At 38.0% G+C, this 26,211-nt stretch overlaps 1 long non-coding RNA gene across 1 annotated transcript in view; it reads left to right on the top strand.

The window, feature by feature from the left end:
- The first annotated feature begins 7,713 nt into the window (after positions 1-7,713).
- Positions 7,714-26,211, top strand: part of LOC144014192 (uncharacterized) — a 47,264-nt gene continuing 28,766 nt past the window's right edge. Inside the window, exons 1-2 of the long non-coding RNA XR_013282417.1 lie at positions 7,714-7,894; positions 10,631-10,718. This is a non-coding gene — a long non-coding RNA (uncharacterized LOC144014192). The remainder of the gene's footprint in view (positions 7,895-10,630; positions 10,719-26,211) is intronic.

Raw genomic sequence — 26,211 nt, 5'->3', positions numbered from 1 at the left:
TATGCATGCGTGGGATCAGCGGGCCAGACTCCATTTTATTGCAGCGCAAACGCAGGAACATTGGGAGGTGGGAGCGAGCGCCCGTCTGGGAGCGAGCCGGCTAATTATACTGCGGCGAGACACACCACACGGGATGGTCACGTATGTGGGGGGGGAAAACACCACAATGACACAAAATACAAACAAAAGAGAAAAGTGGATTCAACTCATCCAAGTATACTTTACGTGTGCATTAAATTTCATTGTTTGCGTCGCTTTTGAAGAGATATTTTTATTTTTTGGGCTTTTTACAGTGTACAAACATTTCCGCCGTAGGAGCACTTTTGCGATGGCGAGTCAGGAAAAACTGAGAAGTCTGCTAGAAGAGCTGCAATGTAATTAATTAACTCATTCACTCCCAACCATTTTCACTTAAGTGTTTTCCTGGATTTTGACTGATTTTGCAAGGCCCGCGAAATATTATGTTCTATTGCTATAAAAATATGGAACATACCAAAAGAGAAATTAGAGTCTCTTCTTTTATCAGGGAAAAAAAAGGATATTCCTATCTGTTTCCGCTGTGCAGCAATAGAATATAGCTAAGTTTCAACGTTTTTCACAATTCTGCTTAGAACTGTGGGGAAATCAGCTTGTTTTAACATGGCCTGGTTGATCTCTTATACTCTGCTGCCACTCAACCATTTTCTGCAGTAGAGAGACTGCATCAAAGCCTTCTCTATGCTCTGGCATAAAACAAACAAACAACAAAAACGTATAAATACGTCTTTGGGACACTTAAAACATTTAAAATATGACGTATTTATACGTTTTTGGGAGCTAATGAGTTAAGAGCAAGAGGAAGAGGCAGAGAAGGTCCCCTACACTGAAGCTCCAGTAATACATGTACAGTTGACGGGACGGGCTGGCCCATAATTAGCGAAAATCTGCATATAATTGACACCTGGTGGAATGCATTGGGATTTTTTTTTTTAAATTGCGTTTGATTTTGTCCTCGTGTTTCTTTGAGTTCTTGTCGTGATCTGCGTTTTGTCATGTTGTCCTTGTGGGTTTCCCCTGTCTCGTCCAACCTGAGTATGTCCACCTGTGTTTGCCCACCCCTCCTAATTAGTGATGTAACAATAAGGGCAATATCGTGATATCGTGATATTAAAACTGCCACAATATCGTCGTCGTCATGTTCACAATATTTCAAAGGAACACATCTGTTTAAAAAAAAAAGTCAGGTTGATTTCCATTTGTGCAGTTTTAGCACCCTCTAGTGGCTAGTTTATGAGTGCAATTTAATTTTCATGAGGGATGTTTTGGCCTTCTATGTTTAAAATCTGTTGCCAGATAAAGGGGAACCGAATTTGCTTGTGAAGCGATCAATGTGTGCTTGCATTAGCCAGTAAGTGTCTCAATGTTGTTATTAGAGATTGTAGGTGCTTTATATGTATTGCATGCAATATTGTGATTTTTTTTTTAGTATGAGCTCTTTTTTTTTTTTTTTTTTACAATTTTGTGATATTTTTTTAAATATTTGCATTTTTTTGTTTTACAGTAAACTTTTATTTGGAATGACCGCTTGAAGCAATTTTCAACCTTTTTTGAAGATCTGTGAGAGGTGCGAAGGGAAACTTTTAATAAAATTGTATTTAGGTGGTCTCCTCCCACATTCCAAAGACATGCATGGCAGGTTCATTGGGCGCTCCAAATTGTCCCGAGGTGTGCTTGTGAGTGTGGATGATTGTTCGTCTCTGTGTGCCCTGCGATTGGCTGGCAACCAGTCCAGGGTGTCCCCCGCCTACTGCCCAGAGCCAGCTGAGATAGGCGCCAGCACCCCCTGCGACCCTTGTGAAGAATAAGCGGTCAAGAAAATGGATGGATGGATGTATTTAGGTGTGGAAAAAATGGAAACAAACATGTTTTTATAGGTTATAATAATAATAACTACAAAGTAAAACTTTCTCATGAGACAGACACAAAAGAATAATTTATCCAGGTAGATTTTTTTTATTTTTTTTTTATTAGGACGTAACTGCATGGGGTCTAATCAGTCACGCCTGTTCAGAATTAACCAATCATATTCAGTAAATCCAAATAAAACCCAGCTGTTCTGGTAGGCTTTCCTTGCTCAAAGGTATTAGTCAGCAGAATTTCCAAGACATTAAAATGGAAAACAATCAGGAAAGTCATCTTAAACATTAGCAAAAAAATAAATACAAAAAATGGATTTCTCTCTAAAATTGATGAGAAGGCAAGAGGGAAATCGGTCAAAGTTATACTGACAAGAGACCAACAGCAACATTTGAAGTTTTGGGAGTTTCTGGCAAGGACTGCATGGGACGTGGAACAACAATCTCCTGCTCTGTGAGGTAGGGTGGAAATTAATTAATTAATTAATTAATTAATTAAGTTATTTATTTATGTTTTTATTTTGTAATAGTATCAGGCCACATTAAAGTATAGAAAAATGTCAGTAATATTTGAACAGAGGCGTACAAATATAGACCAATAGCATGTAAAGGACAAAAGTGTCGTTCATCCAATCAACGCGCGGGCGCGCCTTTCGCCGCTCGTCCACGCGCACGCACGTCGCACGCACGCACGCACGACGTCCCGTCCAATGAGCGTCGACGGCCGCTTTGAGCTTGAACTTGAGCGAGCGGAATGGCGGAATGTGTGGGCCCCCGTGGGAAACGCGGGCCCCTGTTGGCCCCATGCATGCAGCCTCCCCCCCCCCCCCCCCCCCCCCTCCCCCCACCCACCCGGGTGGTGTCTCGGCTCATTTGCATAAAAATCCGGCGGACTCAAATGAAGGCACGCGGACGGACGGACAACACACGCACACGGTGGGTAAGTCAACAACTATTTCACACATTCTCGCTTTTGCATTACGTTTGGGTTCCATTTTGATGTGTGGTCGTGCGTGGTTTTGTTTTATTTTTTTTATTTTTTAAGTACATTGGCCTATACTGTACATGTGATCTATGCTGGAATGTGTGGACTACGTCATGTATTTATGTTTCAATGTAGACATTCGAAATAGGGCTTAAAAACAGAATGTTTATTATTATTATTATTATTATATGGAGATCAACCAACTGTATTAGTTTTTATTTATTTATTTATTTTATTATTCCCTTAAGAGGTTTTAGCCTCTATATGATTGTGAATTGTTGTTTTTGTGCTTGTTCATTTGGTTGTCTACTGTACTATATGTCGTACAAATATGAGCAATGTTTTGTGTTTTTTTTGTTTGAACGTACAATATTTCAAATTATGCAGTATAACGTTTATATTACTGTACTTATAATACTGGCTCAAGAGCAGTAGTATGTGTTTCGTTAATATTGTATCCTTGTTCAAGCAACTGTCGTGTCTGAATTTACACTTTTTAATCCGTTGCATTGCGATCCATGTAGCCTATTTATGTAATTGTATTTTCAAGTACAAAAAAAGTAACTCAAACGTAAAGTAACATTTTATTTTTAGCAAACTACCGTCAGCACATCAAGTCTCAAATTTGAGTGCATCAGTGACGCAACGGATAATAATAATAATAATAATAATAATAATAATAAATAAATAAAACATTATTTCCCCACATAGACAATGCGATTATTTAAAAAAAAATGTATATGAAAATAAAGTACAAACTTTTGACATCGTGCCTACGTCATCATTCCGACACGTGTTGGTTGCGGAGTGCAAACTATAGAAATTGCTTCAAGAAAAAATTTAAAGAAGGAATTTAGTCTTTTCATTTCTTTTAATAATTGGAGCAATTGCATGATTTTTTTTTTTTTTTGTGGTTGTTCTTTTTATAATGAAAACGACTTGAGAGTTGATCAAATGAGTCAAACCTTTGAACACTCTTCCACTAAGTGTGTCCAAGTGTTATGTAAATGATCGAAAAGAATGAAAAAGAATTCAAAATATATAGATATAATGAATTCTCCCATAGTGACCAAATAATCTACGCAAAAACAAAAAAAAAAAAAAAATGACAGGCCTAAAATACTGTACAACAACCAAACTCTGAGCTTGAATATTTTTCTCGTCTCTAATAATTATGCACTGAATATTTGACTGTAAATGTACATTTACAAATAAACCAGAAACAGATTACATATTATTTTTTCATACAAGGGTTCTCAATCGAAATGAGTTCAATTCGACACATCTGACTTGCTGATTTGCTGAATGGCAATGACGTAATTGACTCAACAGTTCGCGGGTGCAACAAGAGTCATTTTAAAAACAGGAACTCGTTACTCGTTTTTGGATTTGTTTATTTCATTTTATTTTTACCTCATATCAGATAAATTGATGTCTTACTTGTCTGACACACATAACGTAAACGTGATTATATGTCCTTATTTATTGCTTTTGAAATAACCTTCATTAGATACACAATAAAATAATAATAATAATAATAATAATCAAGGAAAGGATGCTTTTTGTTCGAAGCAATTTCGAGCATATTTTGGCTATTTGAGTTGGTTGACTTCACTTCACTACTTTCACTCAATCGTCTTGCAAAATGTGAAATTTGTTGAAATGTATAATTATGTTCATTTATCCAGAATCAAAAAAATAATAATAATAATAATCCAGCGTCTCGAGCCAGCTTTTGTCTTACAAAATTAAACTACCATTTACAACTATAACTTTTACGTTTCCTTTTTAATTGTATTTTTTATTTTTATTTTATTTATTTATTTGTGGTCATTTGAAGTAATAAAAGCTCATGCAAATGAGACTGCACAGAACACGATAGTTCAGTACATTTTCTCGTCAAGGGGTGGCGCTGTTTCATCCTGTCACGAACATTCTTCATGCTCTCATTTACACCTCTGGTGTGTTTGTTTGTTGTTTTTTTAAGCAAATGTGGCGCATCTTGTGGGTAAAAAAAAAGCAAAAAAAAAGCTTTATTTTATTGTCATATACATTATTTTATACATCATATCATCACTGTTGCTGAGCTTGTATTTTTTATTTTTTTTTGTGGAAGAATTAGGACAATGAGGGATTTCAAACTGGTGGGAAATCTCTAATTTCTCTAATCTCTAATGATTATTATTATTATTATTATTATTATTAATTATTATTATTATTATTATGTGAGGCTTGACAGAAAAGCAAACTTTCAAATTAGATTTTTTTTTTTTCATTATTCAGCACCCAGCTGGAATACTGCTCTTTTTTTTTTTTTTTTATTTATTTATTTATTTATTTTAAACGCCAAACACACCACGTGTGTTTTTTTTATATCTTGTTTATTCAGCACATGAATATACAATATGGGGGAGTCTGTTTGGAAAATTTAATAGGCCCCGAGCTGGCTCTATAACCTCCTTTTCTTCCTCCTCCTCCTCTTCCTCCCTTCCTGCAACCTTCAACATAATATGCATGCACACATTGCATATATTCATTGTGAATATTTGAAGGATTTGTGTAAATCGTGCTAAAAATATACTGAAGTAGTTTTTTTTTGTTTTTTTATATAAAAAAAAAACCGTGTATGTATGTGTATGTTTGTTTTCCATCAAAATCTTCTGCAACTTGTATTTTTAAATAGTAAAACTTCAGTGAGCCCAATAAGACCAAACGCAATCGCGAGGAAGGCGGCGCATGCGCACTTGATCACCTTGAGCCACGCACGTGGAGAATGTTAATGAGCAAAAAGTGCAGTCGATTGTTGAACGCAGGCGGCCATGTGCTCGTGTGAGGAGCACTGATGGAGAAGGAGGAGGAGGAGGAGGTGGAGTTCAGGGGGTGGGGTTGAGGGGGGGCATTGTTGTGAGCCTGGGAAAGTGTAGCGGGGCTGACGCCAGACTGTGCTGCTCGGCGTTGGGTTTGGGGGGGACCAGACCGGATTGTGATGTAAATGCATCTCCAGCACGTTGTTGAACTTGATTTTGACTTCACCCCCCCCCCCCCCACCAACCGCTTTCATTCAGGGAGGGGGGTCCATTTTGGTTGGTGGGAAAAATCCATCACGAGCACTTGAGTGTGTAAATGCGGCCATCTTTTGTCATGTTGTCCACTTGCGCGTAATTCTCCGATTATCCTCGTCGTGCACGCGCATTTTTATTTTTTTGCGCGCGTGTCCCAGTCCAAGAATAAAAATTCAATGCAGCAAAAAAAAAAAAAAATGGGCCTGCTTGCCTCATGCACAGCAGCCGATTGGATCTCCTTTATAAATGATGCAGAGTGGAAAGGGAAAGATTGGAGATGCACGTGCACGAGGCTTGTGCATGCGGCTGCACGTGCACGTGCAGGCCCACATGCACACCAATGCACACTGACTGCACCCGCGCGAGCCACAAGAACAAGATTGCCCACGCGCCATAATCACACATGGAGACCTGATGGAATATCTTTCTTTTTTTTTCTTTTTTTTTTTTATTAAATTAATCTGCAGATCACGCACGCGCAGACACGTAAACATACTGTACGCACACGTGATTCAAACTTGAGCAGATCAGGTAACCCAAAAATGCACCTGCTCGGTGACAATTTTTGCTTCAGCCACCAAATATATATTTTTTTTATTTCATTAGTGTGCTGTTTTATTAGAAATCATTTAAAATTGTCTATATAAATAAAGTTGATTGATTGATTGATAAAATTGTCTATATGTGGGTCCAATGCAATTAAATTGGGCAGATAGTTGCAATTGTGTTCATAAGTTTAGATGGCAGAATTTGTAATGATATGAGCAAGGCAAAACACATTTATTATTATTATTATTATTATTATTATTATCTGCGATTGGCTGGCAACCGGTTCAGGATGTACCCCGCCTACTGCCCATTGCCAGCTGGGATAGGCTCCAGCACCCCCCCCCCCCGCGACCCTTGTGAGGAGCAAGCGGTTCAGAAAATGGATGGATGGATAATGTATCTATTTATTTATATTTAATATATTATGATACATTTATAGATTATTGTTAATCTTTGGTATATTTTGAGAACTGAATCACGAATGATGAATTTGTCAGTTTTCTTCCCGAAAAAAATACAAAAATTGAACAAACTCTGCCAGAGTTTGTAAACTTATTAGCCTTATTATGACTGTATTTTATTTAATTTTTAACAAATGGAGATGCTGCTAAAAATAGGTCAAACTAACAAGTGAGCGAATGTAGGTCAACTGATTTTGAACTGCATCTTCATAATAGAACAAAATTATCTTGTTATTGTTGAGCTCTTTTTTTTTTTTTTAAACACCGAATATTTATTGTCACAATTTTACAGCAGTGGCTATTTTATTATTTTTTTCAGGAGGCGATATTTTGTAGAATGAAGTAGCCTTGAACTCATATAATTGCATAAGTAAAAAAAATAAAATAAATACCGTGAAAATTCCAATTCACATTTATTTTTAGTACAATCTGCAAAATCACTTACTGCGTGCTTTTCGCTAATGAGCGCCATTTTGTTGTTACGTGTTTGTATAAAAAAATTAATAATAATAAATACAAAATAAAAAAAATAAAATAAAAAATAAAAAAACACAAAAAACACACCGAAAAAACTGCAGGACCATTTACACAAGAAATTGGCTGGGAATTAAAAATGTTCATATTTCATTTTGATTTCAGATTCCCGCCTGTCTCTCTCTCTCTCTCTCTCTCTCTCTCTCTCTCCCTCCCTCCCCGACATACGAGGCGGGGTTAACGCTCCCCATGTGCATTTTCTTGCACTTGTCAGTCGCACTGTGCAAGAAGCCGCACAGCACTCGGAGTTGCTCTACACTTTTTTTTTTTTTTTTTTTTTTTTGCGGCGCAAAATTTGCACCTTTTTGAGGATGTCTTGCATAACAAAAAAAGCGGACTTGGGCTTTTTATTTGTCTTCTTTTATTTGGACGATATGAACTTGAAGTGAGGAGGAGAATCCTGTGCAAGTAAGTGTATTTGTGTATTTTGAGATACTTTCATATAGGGGTGCGAGTATAATCTTGAGTCGTATAATATTCAACATTAAAAAACGTTTATTATCAACAATGGAAGAAACACGCTTTTAAGCGCAATTAAGGTCCAATATAAGCAGAGCTGCATGATGCTCCTCTGCGCGGCCCCTTTAAGAGAGACGACATGCAGGCTTAGTTGGTGTCTTTGGTTATCTAGCTGTATGAGTTTTAATTTCATAAAGCTAGAGAACCGAAAGTACCGACTGACGCCGATCACACTTCGCCGAGCCGCACCGGAACCTCTCAAGGCAGCATCCGGTCAAGAAAAGGAAAAATGAGGAGGAGGATGATTAAATACGCGCCACAAAAAAAAAAAAAAAGAAGAGTGAACGATCTTCTTTGATGATGCTTCGGTCCGATCCGCATTCGGTGATAAAGACTCGAAAGCGATTCATGAATCGTCTTCAGGACACAAAAAAAAGGGAGCCGCTAACGCGCGCGCGTGGGCGACTCGGAAGTTGTCAGCACGTGAACGAGTGTTTAATTTCAGGTTGCGATCATATCACGGGGAAGGAAGACGTGCAAAGTGTTCAAAGGCGCCACGTGATTGGTCAGTTTTTTTTTTTTTTTTTGGGGGGGGGGGGGGCACGTGATGTCGTCGCCAGCAGCCGCCATCTTTCATCCATGTTTGTTTACGCCAGGATGCTTTCGAACCACTTACAGTTACAGGGTGTCAAGGTAGCAAATGTGACGTCATTTTTAATAATATACACGACATAGGTTTAGTTTGTCTAAATACATTTTTGACTAATTTTCTTTCAGTCAGCCTTATTTCCATTTATAGACAACAATTCAATCTGCTTAAACATAAACAAGAGAATTACATGTTCTGTCTTCTTGTCCATCCTAATGCTAAAGCTAACAATGGGCTAACGAAGCTAGCATCAATGTTGCGGTATAGTTACAGTTGGGTCCAAAATAACCCAATTTGGATAAAAATAAATAAATACATTAAAAAAAAAAAGCAGGCCAATCCACTACTTCCTGGATTGCGTAACAAACTGGGTCATTTGTACAAAACAACCGCAAATATTTGGTTGTTATCCTCTGTGAAAACAATTACTGTAATATTACTGCATCTTACCGGGTCGTCAAACTTCTTCTTCTTCATTTGCAGCCAGCAAGTCCTTTCTTTTTGGCAGCCCACATTTATCAAAAACAATAATTGACATGGGCGACAAAACTGCTTTAAAAAAAAGGAGGAGGGGTGTAAACTGTAATATATAATATGCGCGCCCCTATAACAACTATATGACTATTTAATATGTAAATATATTACGGTTAAAATGGTTTGCCCCATTTCCTGGTCCATAAAGTCCAATTTTTGAACATATCACGTGCATGATCATCTAATAATTGTCAGCTTACTCCATGTTGCTCTTTTTTTTGTTTTGACATTTCCATTTATTTTAATAGGAAAATGTTTTCTACATAGTTGATATATTTATATGGACCCAAATTGGTAATCGTCATGCAACATGAAATGTTGACTCCTGTATACTCTCCACACAGTCTGCTTTTGTTTCCACTTATACGACGCTTCTCGAATCAACACACGACATATTGCGTCACCCGTTCCCATCTCATCATCCAAACCCAATCTTGTTTTTGAACCGCATTCAATCCAGCGGATTATTTTGGGACCACGCGTGGCGTTTCATCTATTTTTGGGAGTGGAATCAGATGAGTGAACGTCCCTCAAGTCCCGGCGTGCTCCATTTGGACTGTGACTGACAATATTTGATGGCCGCGATTTCAAGTGTGACTGGCTGCGTGTGATTGTTTTATTTGGAACACGCAACGTCTTGTACTGTTCTGTTTTTTTGGAGCTTAGCAACCGATGAAGCAGCCAAGAGTCCATTTTGTTCTTATTACATCATGCGTGTAGTCAAAAATGACATACTGTTATGCAAATTTATCATTTTCCGCTTTAGCTTCCCTGTGCGCTAACATTAGCTTCCCTGTGCGCTAACATTAGCTTCCCTGTGCGCTAACATTAGCTTCCCCGTGTGCTAACATTAGCTTCCCTGAGTGCTAAAATTAGCTTCCCTTTGTGCTAACATTAGATTCCCTGTGTGCTAACATTAGCTTCTCTGAGCGCTAATATTAGCTTCCCTGTGCGCTAACATTTGTTTCCCTGAGTGACAACATTAGCTTCCTGTGTGCTAACATTAACGTCCCTGAGTGCTAACACTAGCTTCCCTATTAGCTTCCCTGTGCACTAACATTAGCTTTCTGAGCGCTAACATAAGCTTCCCTGAGCGCTAACATCAGCTTGATCGATTGATTGATTGATTGATTGGGTTTTATTGAACATATGAACATATCACAAGTATAAAATACAGCTTCCCTCAGTGCTAACATTAGCTTCCCTGTGTGCTAACATTAGCGTCCCTGAGTGCTAACATTAGCTTCCCTATTAGCTTAGCTGTGCGCTAATATTAACTTCCATGAGTACTAACATTAGCTTCCCTGTGTGTTAACATTAGCTTCCCATGAGCGCTAACATCAGCTTGATTGATTGATTGATTGATTGATTGGGTTTTATTGAATATATAAACACATCACAATTATAAAATACAGCTTCCCTGAGTGCTAACGTCAGCTTCACTGAGTGCCAACATTAGCTTCCCTGTGCGCTAACATTGTCTTTTTGTTTTCCTCTGGAAGGAGAATGCCAAAGTCATCGTCCGTAAAGTCAGCCTCTGAAGCCGGGAGGCCAGCAGCGATGACGAGGCGCTCGTCCGTCAGCCTGCAGGTACGCGTGCGCTTCGGCTGTCATTTAAAGCCTCGCTTTGATCGTTTGCGCCTGGAGGTCAAACGGAAAGATGCTCCAGGCTTCTTCACGGGATTAGGTGGGGGTGCGTGTGCACTCGCATGTGTGTGTGTGTGTTTCTTGAGCCACTGATACTGTAGCTGCTTTTCTGTATTTTAGTTTTACAGTGTTACTTTGATTTTTTTTTATTTGTAATTAGATCATGTAATGGATGGAATAATTCACACTTAGTTGTTGCAGCCACAGGGACAGGCAAACATGCTCGGTGAAACAAAAACTAGTGGTCAGTAGGGAGTCCTCGGAAGCCCACCAGGGAGGACAGTCAGGGGGGCAGACCGGCTCAGCGTCTGGCAATGAGCGAGTGGACCAGGAGAGCAATAAATTGGTGGGTAGCTGACGGGACTGGCAGAGGTGGGCGTGGCTTGGTAGTGGAGAGGTGAGTGGAAAAACACCGAGGGTGACTAATGGTGCCCAACAGTCAAGCGCACAAATACAAAACTGGCATCGCAAAGGAGTTGCTGTCTCGTGCCCAAATGCGCACGTTGACGTCTGCACACGCTTTAAGCACACACGCATTCAACACGAATACTACAGTATGATTTTGAAAAATAATCAAATTGTGATTTTTTTTTTCTGCTTTAATATTGCGATTGTGATCTAATGTGTGATTATTTTTTTTAAGGTCCCGCCTATATGTTTTATTTATTTATTTATCTATCTATCCATTTTTTTAAACAATACATTCTTTTTGTTTAAACTTTAATTAACCAGGTAGGTCAGTAAAGAACCATTTCTTAGTCACTATGATGACCCAATAACAATAAACAATATTAGATTTATTATACAGACTTGTAAATATTTTTGTTTTTATAGGCCAGGCATATGCCAAATTAAAGACAAATGAACCATGAATTGAAAGACATTTATTTATTATTTTTTATTTATTTTTATTTTATTTTTTATTTATTTTGTTGTTTGTTTATAGAAGCTCCCTTGTGCTAAGACCTAAGAATTTAGATAAAATTGTCAATAAATGATTTTTATTTTATTTCTATTTTCAAGGGAGAAACACTCAAAATAACGGAAATACAATTTAATAAAAAAAACAAAAAAAAAACAAAACAAAAAAAAACCTAAAAGTCAGGAGGCGATTTAAATACAACCTGATTTTTTTTTCTCCATATTTGTAGAGCTGTCAAATTGAATTTTAACAATTTTATTTTAATAATCGAGTAACAGTTTGGAGCCACTGTTTAATTTCAAATTGTCCAAATCGTCTGATTTCAGCATAACAGTAATTGTTCACTGATTCTGTAGTGCTCGATGTAAGAAGATGTCTATCTTTTGTGTTTAATCAAAATAAGACATTTGCAAACATCTGTTTTTACTTTGGAAAACGACGACCGAACCGGTAATGTAGTACATCAATCCACCTTTTTTTTTTTTTTTAATCACGATATGAATACAAAGTACAAAATAAACACCAATCACGGGTTAACAAACAGTAATCAGGAGAAAATTGCTTTTCTAATACACTTTGATGCATAATCCAAATTATTCGGATTAGTCGATTAAATAATCGACAGAATAATCGGGTGTAAAAATATGCAATAGCGACAGCGGTACGTGAACTGGCCGTTATCATCCGTTTCATGCAACTGCCCACAACACCGACAGCACCTCCCACATCCGACGTTTTGCTTTGTCTCACAGCAACGAGATCATACGACATCAGCAAGAGAGGAACAAGGACCGCTTCCTTATCCGAAAACAAATATCTATACGAGCTTATCATTATAATTTACACAGACGGTATTTTTTAAGTGGCTTATTCTGTCATTTGCTGTCTCCCGGGGACGCCACTTTGAGTTGCCTCGGCGGAGGTCCGCTCTCGAAAGACCGACTTGGAATGAATTAGATACGCTCGTTATAGCGTCGCTAATAGAGCAACGCTAACAGTGGTGCGGTTTTGTGCGGTTATATATGGGTAAAGTATTAATTAATTTTGTTTGCCATTTTTAAAGTTAGTCTCAGTTTTAGTACAACTTCAGCCACAGTCCGTCAACCTCATCCCGTTTTTATTTTGTCCATTTTTAGTCGACTATAAAGCTAGCATTTTAGTCTCTATTTTAGTCCAAAAAAACGTAATTTCAGTTGTTCTAGTCTAGTTTTAGTCAGGACAACCATTTTAGCCCTGTTTTTTTTTTTTTAGTCAACAAATTATATTGAACGTTTTTGGATCTAAAACTATTTCACGTCAAATTTTCTTATCTTTTTGATGAAAAACAACTTGACACCTAATTACAGTGGCTACTACGGCGCCATGCTATGAGCTAGTAAGTTAGCCAGCATTAGTTAGCAGTCCCATTAACATTATTGTTGGACCGTTATAGCCGTTGGATTAAGGTTAACTCATTCACTGCCAATGACAACTATAGACGTCAAAAATCCAAGCAAACAGCCAGTGTTAATTAATTAAATTAAATTAAAATTTTAATTAAAAAAAAAAGAAATTTCAATTTAGTTTTAGTTATAGTCTTCTGACTAAATATAATTAAAGCCTTAGTCATAACTTAGTCACCTGATTGTATTTGAGTTTTAATCCAACCTTTAGTCGACAAAAATAAGGAGCAATTTTAGTCGACTAAATTGACTTCTGGAGGTCGAGACCCAGTTTGTGGTCTCAGTAAGACCAAGACCGATCACTATGCACGATGGTAGCACTTAGCAATGAAATTGTTGTCATTGTTGTTATGAATAACAATGGGGATTAATAACTATGAATGAAAACAATGAATAACTAAAACCAAATTCAAATTTCTTGTCAAAATTTGCACTGGCTGTTTGTTTGTCTATAGTCGTCATTGGCAGTGAATGAGTTAAGTTAGAAATATAATGTACTTTTTTTTTTTTTTTATATTTTACCGTGAACCTACCTCTTGTTTGTTTGTGCTGTGTGTCACATGAGAGTGTCACAGACATGACAGGTTAGCAGAGACATGATTTTACAAAAGTCCTGTTTTTGTTCATGAACTAAAATGTCCATAGATTTAAGTCCAGTTTTTATAAAGTGAATGACATTTTCGTCTCATCTTTGTTAGTCAACAAAAATGCATACAGATTTAGTCCCGGTTATTGTTTATTAATGAGGGTTTTAGTCTAGTCTAGTCTAGTCTGGTTTTAGTGCGGTGGAAAGTGTGCAGTTGACGAAATTATTTTTGCGTAGTTTTTTGTTGACAAAATTAAAGGAATACTTCACTTATTTAGCCCATTATAGCAATAAAAAGTTAATATTTTTGTCTATAATTAATTTGATACTTTCATTATTTTTCACGTACAATTAGTACCTTTAAAAACACATTTTGCAACTTGCTGTCGACTGAAAATGACATCACAAGGGTGAAAAACCTGTTTTCTAGGTTTGGTCGTGACAATCACGAGCTGAGCTGTGATTGGTTACCTGAGCCCTTGTGATGTCATTTTCAGTCGACAGCGAGTTCCAAAATGTGTTTTTAAAGGTACTAATTGTACATGAAAAATAATGAAAATATCAAATTTATTCAACAAAAATATTGTTTGACTGCCAAAAATGGCTAAATAGGTTTGGTCATGTGACAACCACAAGCTGAGCTGTGATTGGTTACCTGAGCCCTTGTGATGTCATTTTCAGTCGACAGCGAGTTGCAAAATGTGTTTTTAAAGGTACTAATTGTACATGAAAAATAATGAAAATATCAAATTTATTATACAAAAATATTAATGTTTGACTGCCAAAAAAGTATCTCTTTAACACTGGTGTAAACACGACATTTGTTTCTGCTTTCAAGTATTCCCTTTTTTTTTTTTTTAACTCCTCCCCTCACACCTCTTTCATTCTCATGCAGTCAGCGTTTTTTTTTTTTTTTTTTTTTTATCCCTTCAAAGCACGATGATCCTATTTGTCAGGTAGCGAGTGTGGTCGGCGGCGGGGAGGCGTCCGTGTAATCTTTTGCCGCGCTTCCTTTTATCCCGTTAGGCCAGCGCGGCGGGTCCACACGCTCGCGAGCCGCTCATGCGGAAAGAGCGTTTGGGTGGCTCTGTCCTTTTCGCCCCTTAATGCCTCTCTCCAACCTCCTCGTTGATTGTCAGCCACGGTTCGACGTGGCGTAAAATTTGGCTGAATTATTTTGCCGCTTGTACTTTTTTTTTTTTTTATCCCAACATTTGCATCTTCCCCCACTTTAACGTTCTTCCCTCTCGAGGCATTAAGAATGAAAACACAAAAGTGCATATTATCGGCAAGGTCACATCTTGGACGCTCAGTTATTCAAATGTGCGACCGAGTTCTTTGAGTCGGCCCCGATTTTTTTATTTTTTTTCCCAAGCTCGCCATTAGCATATGCAAGGACCGACCGGGCCGGCGCTGCTGTTTTCTAAAGTGGATGTAAATTATAACCGCCGTATTATACGGGCTGATGGCAGATAAATCTCTGCAGTAATGCATTGCAGAGAGTGAGGGGGGGGGGGGTCAGTGCCCGTATGTATGTATGAGTGGGTGTGCTACTGTACAATAGCCGCCGGCAGACGGGGACACACGGAGGCTTGCTCAACTTTCTTTGCGGCAAAGCAGAAATGTGGCAAATTCGTGCACGCGGCGCTCTAGACAAATATTAACACAAGGAGATTACCCGAGTGAAATTTGCACTTGTTGGCCCCCCCCCCACCCCACACACACAAAAAAAAGACCTCAGCAGCAAAGTGGGGACCTCTATGCAAACGAGAGCTTGAATAATAAGACGTATTTATGAAGGGATGGGGAAGGTGGGAGGGGCAAAGGGAGGGGGGGGGGCGCTTTTGAAAGCTACTAGGCCGCATCGTGAATAGGATTGAAGGGGAGGCTGTGTGTGTGTGTGTGTGTGTGTGTGTGGGGGGGGGGGGGGGGGGGGGTCTAGTCGGACAAGGGTAAGAGGGGTCTAAGCCACCACCAACCCCCCCCCCCAGCAGTCTAGGCCTCAGCCGAGGCAGCTGTGAAAAGGGGTCCCGTCTTTTTCCCACGCCCAGCAAGACGCGCAAAACAGTGCGGCAACTCGCTCGGGTCAAGTCCCATCACTGATATATACGCACACACACGCAGGGGGAGTGCATGCGTGCAAATTAACAAGCTGGCCGCTGTGACACCTGCCAGCCCCCCCCCCCCAAACAACAATGCTTTGCGCTCTCTCTTGTTTGTTAAGCGCCTGACGAGACAACAATTAGGTCAAAACTTCAACTTGAACTGAAAATTGGTCTGCGGGTTCAAACAAAAGCCTCGTTAGCGCGATATTAGAGGCGCCCAAACCCGAAACGTTTACACTGCAGAACAAGCGAGCTATTGTCGATTTGTGTGTTGAGAGAACATGTTGATTAACATCATTATTGAGAATTTTCCATCCATCCATTTTCTTGACCGCTTATTCCTCACAAGGGTCGCGCGGGGGGTGCTGGAGCCTATCCCAGCTGGCTTTGGGTAGTAGGCGGGGGTACACCCTGAACTGGTTGCCAGCCAATTGCAGGGCAAACAATTTGGAGCGCCCAATGAACCTGCCATGCATGTCTTTGGAATGTGGGAGGAGACCGGAGTACCCGGAGAAGAGCCACGCGGGCACGGGGAGAACATGCAAACTCCACCCAGGAAGGCCGGAGCCTGGATTCGAACCCGAGTCCCCAGAACTGGGAGGCGGACGTGCTAACCACTGAATTATTTTTATATTATTTTATATATCGCTTTGTGTCGAGACCCCAAAAACGAAATGTTTGTTCAACCAAAAACATTGCATCATCAAAGTGAGCAAGCCTTTTTAGACACTTTTAAGATTGAATGATTGGTCAGTATTTCGTACAAATGACAAAAAAAAAACAAAAAATGTTCACACGCGTGGAATGACCAGAAGTATAAATTTTAGAAAAAAAATATGAAATTTGCCAAATTAGTACGTATCTCGATATGATTGAAGGACGGTTCACTCTAAAGTCGAACGAATGGTCTCGGTTTGAGTCCCCAGGATTCCGATTCGATTCACTAGTTTACGGTTCAGTTCGAGAGGCGATGCGGTCGATTTCTTGCTGTCATTGTACAATATGAATGAAATTTTCAATACTGTAAATGTGGCATTTCCTTCAAAGATATCTCGATAGAAGATGAGTCACTAAGTATTAAAGATGAATAGAATGATTCAATTGGATTCGATACACTTGCTTCTTTTCAATCAAAACTGATTTTTGTGTGTCTGCAACTCATAGATTTTCATGTCACCAATTAAAAAACAAACTAGCCATCAGAGGGTGCTAGAACTGCACACATGGAACTCAATCCGACTTATTTTTAACAGATGTGTAGCATTTAAATATTGTGAACATGACGACGACGACCATATTGTGGCACTTTTAATATCACGATATCTCTCTTATCATTACATCCCGATCAATTACCGGTATACACAATATTTCATAACTTGGCAGAGAACAATTAAAGGGCTACTTCACTTATTTAGCCCATTATAGCAATACAAAGTTACTATCTTGTCTATAATTCATTTGATACTTTCAATATTTTTCACGTGCAAATAGCACCTTTAAAAACAGATTTCGCATCTTGCTGTCGACTGAAAATGACATCACAAGGGCTCAGGTAACCAATCACAGCTCAGCTTGTGAATGTCAAATGACCAAACCTAGAAAACAGGTGAGCTGTGATTGGTTACCTGAGCCCTTATGATGTCATTTTCAGTCGACGGCAAGTTGCAAAATGGGGTTTTTTAAAGGTACTAATTGTACAGGAAAAATAATGAAAATATCATATTATAGGCAAAATATTAATGTTTGACTGCCAAAAATGGCTAAATAAGTAAAGTATCCCTTTAACAATTTGACTGCCAAACATTATTCAAAAACGGTACCAGCCGATTTGTAGCATTTTCACTCATCTCAAACAGAATATTGTGCGGTAAAATGACATAAATATGGTGGATACCATATGACAGATTGGATTCCATTCTTTCATGAGAAAAAAAAAAGTATGTTTCGACCTTTTTCTTTAGTAATCACCATTTGAAATTAGGTCATTTGAGTGACATAAGCAAAAATACAAAAATATTAAGAGGAAAAACAAGCTTTTGTGAAAAGATACATTTTTTTGCACAACAGTGACTTTGACACCAATATTTTTTGTTTAGTGACAAGGCAGTGCTGCACAAGATGTTGCGCTGCCCATTGAGAGAGAGAAAAAAAAAACACCGTAATAAACGTAAATTACTGATTTTGGTGGCATTCATTAGGATTTTAGAATACGTCATTAAACGTTTTTGGCAGTCAAAGAGTTAAAATGGAAGTAAAGTACAGATACCTGAAAAAGTCGAGTGTCAACCACTGTAAAATTAGGCACATCGCAAAATATGCTTGAACAAAAGAGGAAGAAGATTTTGCGAGATGTTTCTCAGCTCGCCATGACCTTCTGCCGTCGTTTGAGGGAGGAGCTGAGAGACATTTCCAAAGAGAGAACGACACTCGTCATTTCCTCGCTGTGCTCCTCGAAAAAAAAACAAAAAAACAATTAGCTTGCACAAAAGCAAAGAAGGTCAAAAACATCAGGCAGGTATGAAGCGGCTTCGCATTTAGGGAGGATTTGCTCTTTCCATTATCGCGACGCCGTTTAAAAGCTTCTGGAGGAGCTTTTTTTTTTTTTTTTACAAATGTCGGCAGCTGCTCTTTTGCCGCCGAGAGGCTCTTCCTCGATCGCGGTGGAGCCGCGCTCAACGACAAGCTAACGCCACACGCAGGCCCGCTCAACCCCGTTTAGTTCTCGCCGCTTTGAATTCCGCTCTCTTCTTCTTTTTGTTACTTTCGTCTCCCATCCGTCCTCCACGTTATCACCCCCCCCCCCTACTATTCAGATGAGTTTCCAATGGAGTGGGGGAGCCTCCTAATTAGCTCTGTAAAGACGCTTTGTGGACGTCATGTGCATTGAGAGCGGATGCATGACAGGCCGAGCCGTAATGAGGTTTGTTATCCGAGCGCGTGTCCTGCTGTTTTTGAACGGAGCCAGAAGTGTTTCGAGCAGGCCGCAAATGCAGATGATGATGATGATGATGATGATGATGATGAAGACGAGCGTCGCGGCTTTGAGAGTTTGTTTGTGCACATTTTTGGCGGGCAAATTATTCACGGGGTCATGTTGCTCCGCACGTCTTCAAGAGACAGTTTGGGAGAACGTACGAAATAATAGAAGTCACCTCCGCTGGGGACGTTATGCTTTCATTCCATTTGTTTGCTTATTAGCGAGCGCCGCAGGTAAAAAAAAAAAAAAAAAATTGCCAGCAAACTTTGTGGTGTGTACCGGCGATCACAAACGGAACTTTTACGTTTTGATGCCGATACATGTACGGCATTTTTTTCCCCACATTACATACATAAATCTTTCTATTGTTGCCTGAACTATTTAGACCAGGGGTGTCAAACTCATGTTTGCTCAAGGAGGAAAATATATTATCATGTGGGGCACATCGGGAAAATAACGGTATATAACTTAAAAACGATTGCCGTCATTTATACGCAGATTTTCGTGGACCAGTCGTAAATATTACGGAGATCAACTGTAATCATGTTGTTCCGAAAAATAACAAGAATGCAAATGGAATGCGGCAACACTTTGCCGGTATACGTTCCGGACGTGTTAAATCGACATGTTTTGCATATATATATTGTTCCCAGAATGCATTCCGTGGCACGGTTAATGATGTTATAAGGACGTTAATCCTTGTCATATCTATTTGTGTTATCAGTAATTGAATTTGTGTCGTATCTAACACGTTTATGTCAGTCTATAATTAAAAAAAAAAATAATAATAATAATAATAATTAAACAAACCGTAGTTTAAGTTGTGTGTAAAATAATGACATCCAGGACGACGATTCCCCGTACAAGTTGCATTGCTCATCAGAGGACTGCTTGTGAAATTCCAAATTTATATGTTTTGATTGTGGCCAGCTGATTAATTAGTCCGAGATTACAATTTATTTTTTTTTAAACTTTACAAAATCAACTCCCGGGCTGGATTAAACCCATTTGAGGGCCTGATCCGGCCCACGGGCCGTATGTCTGACACCCCTGATTTAGACTCTGGTTCCGTTTTAGCGTCCATAAAAATATTTACGCTGTCATTAAAAAAACCTGAGAAGCTGACACATACAGGCACTTATTGTGTAATGCACTAATTGATCGTCATGTGTGACTATGGAAGTTATCCAAGTGCAAAAAAAAATTCACTCTAAAAACTGTTGGGTGAAAAATAACCAAATATGGGTCAAAAAGGGACTGAGCATTTTGGGTTATTCATTTAACCCAAAATGTTGGTTGTTCTGAAAACATAAATATGACTTTACCTAGTACTACATGCGGAAATGTGTATATTGCTGCTGTGGCAATTTCATTTCCCTCTCGGGATTCTAACAAACAAAAAAACAAACAAACAAGAAAACAAGAAAACATCTGTCTGTCTGTCTGTCTATCTATCTATCTATTTCGCTAGCTAGCTAGCTATAGTGCTAGCTAGGCTTTGTAATGACACTTGTTCTCCTCCATTGTTGTTTGTTAACATCTTACGAATGTTTTTCACAGCTTTAAATTAAAATCAATCTCTAGTCTTTTCAAGCTTATGTGGATTATATATAAAATACAAATTGTTTTGCCTTTAATTAAACAGTTTGAATATAAAATTGCTCGCCAAATTTGTGTCTTTACATCTAAATTCGAGCTCATATTTTTTTTCCCACCAATCAATCCTAGTAAATCTCCACATGGTCTGTTCATTTTCCAAATTATTAACCAATCTCAAGGGCTGAAAATAGCTTGAGTGAGAGCAAGTCTCTTGACTCATGCAGAAGCTTTCCGGTATGTTGTCGTCTCGATTGAAAGTCTGTATTTTGACCAAAAAAAATGGGTGACATAAATAGCACAGCTAGATTTGAGAAGGCCTGTTTTGTTAAAGAAAAGAAAAAACAAAAAACGATAGCTGTAATGCTTTGGGTGCAGTGCAGAAGGAATCCTGTCAGCCATGAATGTAATTAATTTCCACCTATTACACTTTTGCTAGTCAGCATTGTTGTTTTTTATTGCATCACTCAAGGCTCATAAACCTTTCAAATAGTTTGGGAGCTGGCACTGTTTTGATTATGATTGTGATTGTTGAGTTGATGTTGGTGTACACACTAAATAATTATATCACTTTACACTCATACTTAATCTTTGTTTAGCGATGTGTTGATAGCGACAGACGGCAAGCTACGCTAAGCTAAGTTAGCTAGCGACGAGCGCTGAGATAAGTTTAACCAGTCACAACAAGTTTAGTGGAAGAAATTTAGCTTCCATAAAGTAGCGATGGAATGTACTGACGAGGCTTAAGATTGTTTAAGGCTTGTTTACTTTAAAACACCAAAGCTAAGTTGTTATTTTCCTCTAGCTAGCTGGCTTGTTGACACCCATACACGTTCCTTTGTTAGCATCTCCATGCGCTGTCAGCTGCAGTATTCCGTAAAACTTCTTGTCCTTTTTTTTTTCAACTTTAAAGACGCGTCTTTTTCATTCTTAAAATTTTTAAATTCTTGATTATAGTTTTGAGGCACAAATTTTGGTATCTGTCAACCCATTTTTGCGGTCGACTTAACGGTTAGCCAAGCCAACTTAACCATTAGCCAGCGTTGGGTTAGCGATGCCACCCGATGTAGTAATACTTATAACCCAGTTGTTTTAAGAGTGTAATACAGGGGTGTCCAAACTTTTTCATTTTGAGGGCCACATACAGAAATTCAGAAAAATGCAAGGGCCACGTAATGTTATGAACATAAATTATGTTTAGTCCTAAAAAAAAAAAAAAAAATTGTACAAATAATTTATTTGTGCTTTTGCATATTTAGAAAAATGCTACAGTACATAAACCAATTTATTTGCAATATGGCAGTCGGCTTATTATAGTTTTGGAATTTTTTTTATTTTGTTTTTATTTTGTTTTAAGTTTTTTTTTTTTTTTAATTCAGATTTAATTAGTTTTCAGGGTGGTTCTGTTAGTTTTTATTAGTTTTAGTTCTTTAATAAATGCTTAGTTTTAGTATTAGTTTTAGTTTTTTGTTTGTTTGTTTTTTTAATGTGTATTAGTTGTGCTCAATATTTAAAAAAAACGGCATGGGAGCGACGTCATCTGAAGGTGCTTTTCTATTGGTTTATTAGATGATACTTTCAAATGTCATTATTCTGGTTTAGATCAAAATAAATTACTAAAAATTACATTTAAAGTCATCCGCAAAGTCTCATGCATTAAATTAATTACCAAAGACTATAACGAAGGAAATTTTTGCTGTAATTATAGTTAGATTTAGTTAGTTTTGTAAACATAAAATGTAATTTCAGTTAGTTTTCGTTATTTAAAAAGCATTTTCGTTTTTATTTTATTTCGTTAAGGAAATTGTTTTTTGAACTTTAGTTTTAGTTATTTCATTAGTTTTTGTGAACTAAAATAACCTTTAATAGCACTTGTATTAAAATTAAATGGATTATAATTGTTTTGACTGAGTCAAATGCCATTTTTAGCAGATGCCACGGGCCACTGAAAAATGGACGGCGGTCCGCAAATGGCCCCCGGGCCGTAGTTTGGACACCCCTGGTATATATTCCATCAATTTTCATTTTTCAAGCCCAGTTTTTATAGCGTTGCTCATCGCCTCGACGATTTGGGCGCGATTTGGCGCGGCTGCAAACAGATGAGAGTCGGAAGCGCAAGTCGAGACGAAAAACGGGGAGACGAGAAATGGACGCGGGTCGCAGGCGTCACGGCCGACCCGCCTGCTGCGCCCGCATCCTGCCGCCAGGGCGCTAAAGTGTCACTCAGGATGCAGACGGACAAGCAAAGACTGACATCGTTTGTTACTTCCCAGAGCAGCCGCCTACACACACACACACACACACATTCGGCTTGTTCCTCTTTTCACTCCATTTCCTGGATTTTCTCTTCTGCCAGTGCACGTTTATGAAGCCCCTAATCTATTTCCACTGTTTGCCAGCCCCCCCCAATTGATGAAATCGTCTCTCCTCTCATTTCGCTCTTCCTTCTGTTTTACCCGTGCACCTTGTCGTCTTTTACATCAGCACAATGAGCTCGCAAGCAGGCTTTTCTTTTCTTTGTTTTGCTACCATAGCTTCCTTTATACATTTGAAAGCGATACAGCCGCCATCCATTAGCACCTTTTCTTTGCCAGGGGTGAGTTTATGTCTTGAATATGAAATAAAAAACGCGCATTAACAGAGAGTTGTTGATGTCGGCAGCCGCACTCTTCATCTGACTCGCGCTCAAAAACATCTTACTACTACAGAGAAGCATTTGCTTGTTAAAGAGTCTTATTTTCAAAAGATATTTTCATAAGTGACTTAGTCTTATTAGTCTTTTTTTTTTTGCAGATGATAAAGAATAGTTAGCGTTTTGCATTGTGTGTTAGCATTAAGCTAGCGGAATACAGAATGACAATAGTCGCAGTTTTTTTTGTGTTTTTTTTTTTAACTTATATCGTTTTTATTTCCAAATAGTCTAAGAGACCACATAAATACAAATAGAGTTTGGTTTGGTTTATTCATTTTTTCCTTTCGGACACATTACAGCAGGGGTGTCCAAACTTTTTCATTTGAGGGCCACATACAGAAAATCAGAAGGACGCAAGGGCCACATAATGTTATGAACAGAAATTGTGTTTTGTCCTAAAAATTGTACAAATCATTTATTTGTGCTTTTGCATATTTAGCAAAATGCTACAGTACATAAACCAATTTATTTGTAATATGGCAGTAGGGTTATTATTCATAGTTTTGGAATTTTTCATTTTAGTTTTTATTAGTTTTCAGGGTGGTTATGTTAGTTTTTATTAGTTTAGTTCTTTAAAAAATGCTCAATTTTAGTTTAGTTTGTTAGTTTCAGTATTAGTATTAGATTTTTTTAATGTGTATTACTTGTTCACAATATTTAAAAAAAACAGCATGGGAGCAACGTCATCTGAAGGTGCTATACACACACACACACACACATACACATATATATATATATATATATATATATAAGGTGGCTACTACTAGATACTTTCAAACGTCATTATTCTGGTTTATATCCAAATAAATCTACGAAAAATCACATTTAAAATCATCCCCAAAGGCTCATGTATTAAATTAATTACCAAAGACTAAAACAAAGGACATGTTTGCTCTAATTATAGTTAGTTTTAGTCAGTTTTGTAAACTTAAAATGTAGTTTCAGTTAATTTTCGTTTTTTTAAAAAGTATTTTCGTTTTTATTTTATTTCAGTAACAGTATTGGTTTTTGAATTTTAGTTTTAGTTTTTTCATTTGTTTTAGTTAACTAAAGTAACCTTTAATGGCTCCTGTTTTTAGATACCCTCCTTTCTTACTTTGACCACCTTCAAACATTTTTGTTTTGTTTATTTTATTTGAACTGAGTCAAATGCCATATTTAGCATATGTCGCGGGCCACTGAAAAATGGTAGATTTGGTAGATTGTGGCTAGTCCCAGTTATTTAAACTGGTAAATCTGTCCCCAGACGCCACCAGCAGGCCCACCCCGCCAGGCGAGCAGCCAAGGCAAGCGCAATTCTTCTCTTTCACCAGTAGCGTCTTCGCTGACCTCGGATCAGCTTTCACACGTGTTGTGGCTTGCTACTCAAGCAATTTTTGCCTCGATTCTGGTCAGCTAGCACCACTGGTGGCTATTGTTTACAAATAGGACTCTATATACACGGTTGTTATCGCGTGAACGCAACTCTCCAGCGTTAACGTGATCTTATGGTCTGTCGGGAGCAGATTTCCGGACGCGCAACGCCCGCGGTGTGAATTGCAGTCCTTGCGGAAGTCGTACGGAAAACGCACCGCGTCCTTTCCGCAGCCAGTGTGAATTGGGCTTAAGCCTACCCTATATAACATATAATACATCTGATATCGGTTATTGTAATGCAGATTCATTTATTGCTTGTGTTTGTGGAAGCGCGTCTTGAAAAAAAATAATTGTGGGAATGCAGCATTGCCACATATGTTATTGTGATTTTTATTCCCCACACTTCTTTGCCACGTAACAACTCCTACATAATACTTCCAATTTACATTTCAACTAGCTTCAAAAATGGACGCCTCCCGGGGTATATATCGTCTGATTCCGCATTACTTCAAGTATTTGCACAATTTAACATTTAACATCAACTTTTCCCCATTCATTTTCAATGGGACAGACATTGAACTTTTTCTAAGTATCACTTTCCTCGCCCACTTCCATATATATAACTTATCATTACCAGGTGTCTGATACTGCTCGGTGGCACAGTTGGCATTGTCCAGTAACCAGGAGGTTAGAATTTCATAATTTATCTCTCAGTTTACTTCATAAGCATTCCATATGCATTCAAATCTTAGCATCCAGCTTTCAGCATTCCCATGCAATTTTTCCAGAAATTGCACTTAGTTTAGTTGCATAAAAAAAAAAATCACAATCACAATATTGAATGGGAAGAAAACGCAATTATTCTTTTTTTTCAATTTTTCAGCCTTAATTTAAATTGTTAGTGACTATATAAAAATGAGCAAAAATGTAGATAAATGTTCAGTATTAACAATTTATAATCAGTTATCTAAATTTAGAATGTTCCAGTAGTAGCCAGAACCCTGCACTCTAAAAACAGTTGGGTCAAAAATAACCCAAATTGTGTCAAAAAGGGACCAAGGTAATTTTTTTTTTCGTTTATTCAATTAACTCAAAAAGTTGGGTCAAATGAATAACCCACAAAATAACCCAAATATTGGTTTGCTTTGTGGGTTATTAATTTAGTTTTATCCAACTGTTTGGGTTAAATAATTCAAAAAGTTGGATCAGTTCATTTTTCACCCAAATCAATTAGAAAAAATTGAGTCAATTGAATAACCCACAAAAAATAAATCAACAAATTGGGTTCCTGTGTGGGTCATTATTTAACTCAACCCGACATTTTGGATTAAATAACTCAAAAGGGTGGGTCGGTTCATTTTGACTAAATTCAGTCGAGTTATTCAATTTATCCCCAAAAATTGGGTAAAATTAATTACCCACAAAACAAGCCAAAAAGAGACGAAAAAAAAGGTTGCTTTGTGGATTAATTTTTACAATTATTTTAATTTAATAATTGTATTCATTTAATTTGTTTCAGACATCAAAAAAGTTGGTTTAGTCATTTTATTTTGTTTATTTCTTTTTACCAATTTGGGTTATTTTTGATCCAAACCATTTTAGTGTGCGTAATCTTCTGGAAGCGTGTAATTATTCAAGGCCATCGTGCGATTGTGTTCAGCGACACATCTCTGTTTTGTTCGTCAAGTCCAAAGCCACGGGTCACAGCGCCACCAAATTCCCCCCACCCGCCCTCGCCAAACTTGATCATGCGTCTCCAT

The sequence above is a fragment of the Festucalex cinctus genome, chromosome 1 (genome assembly GCF_051991245.1).
Source record: "Festucalex cinctus isolate MCC-2025b chromosome 1, RoL_Fcin_1.0, whole genome shotgun sequence".
Taxonomy (NCBI): domain Eukaryota; kingdom Metazoa; phylum Chordata; class Actinopteri; order Syngnathiformes; family Syngnathidae; genus Festucalex; species Festucalex cinctus.
The sequence above is the reverse complement of the archived record's forward strand: the minus strand, read 5'-3'. Positions and strand labels throughout refer to the sequence as shown.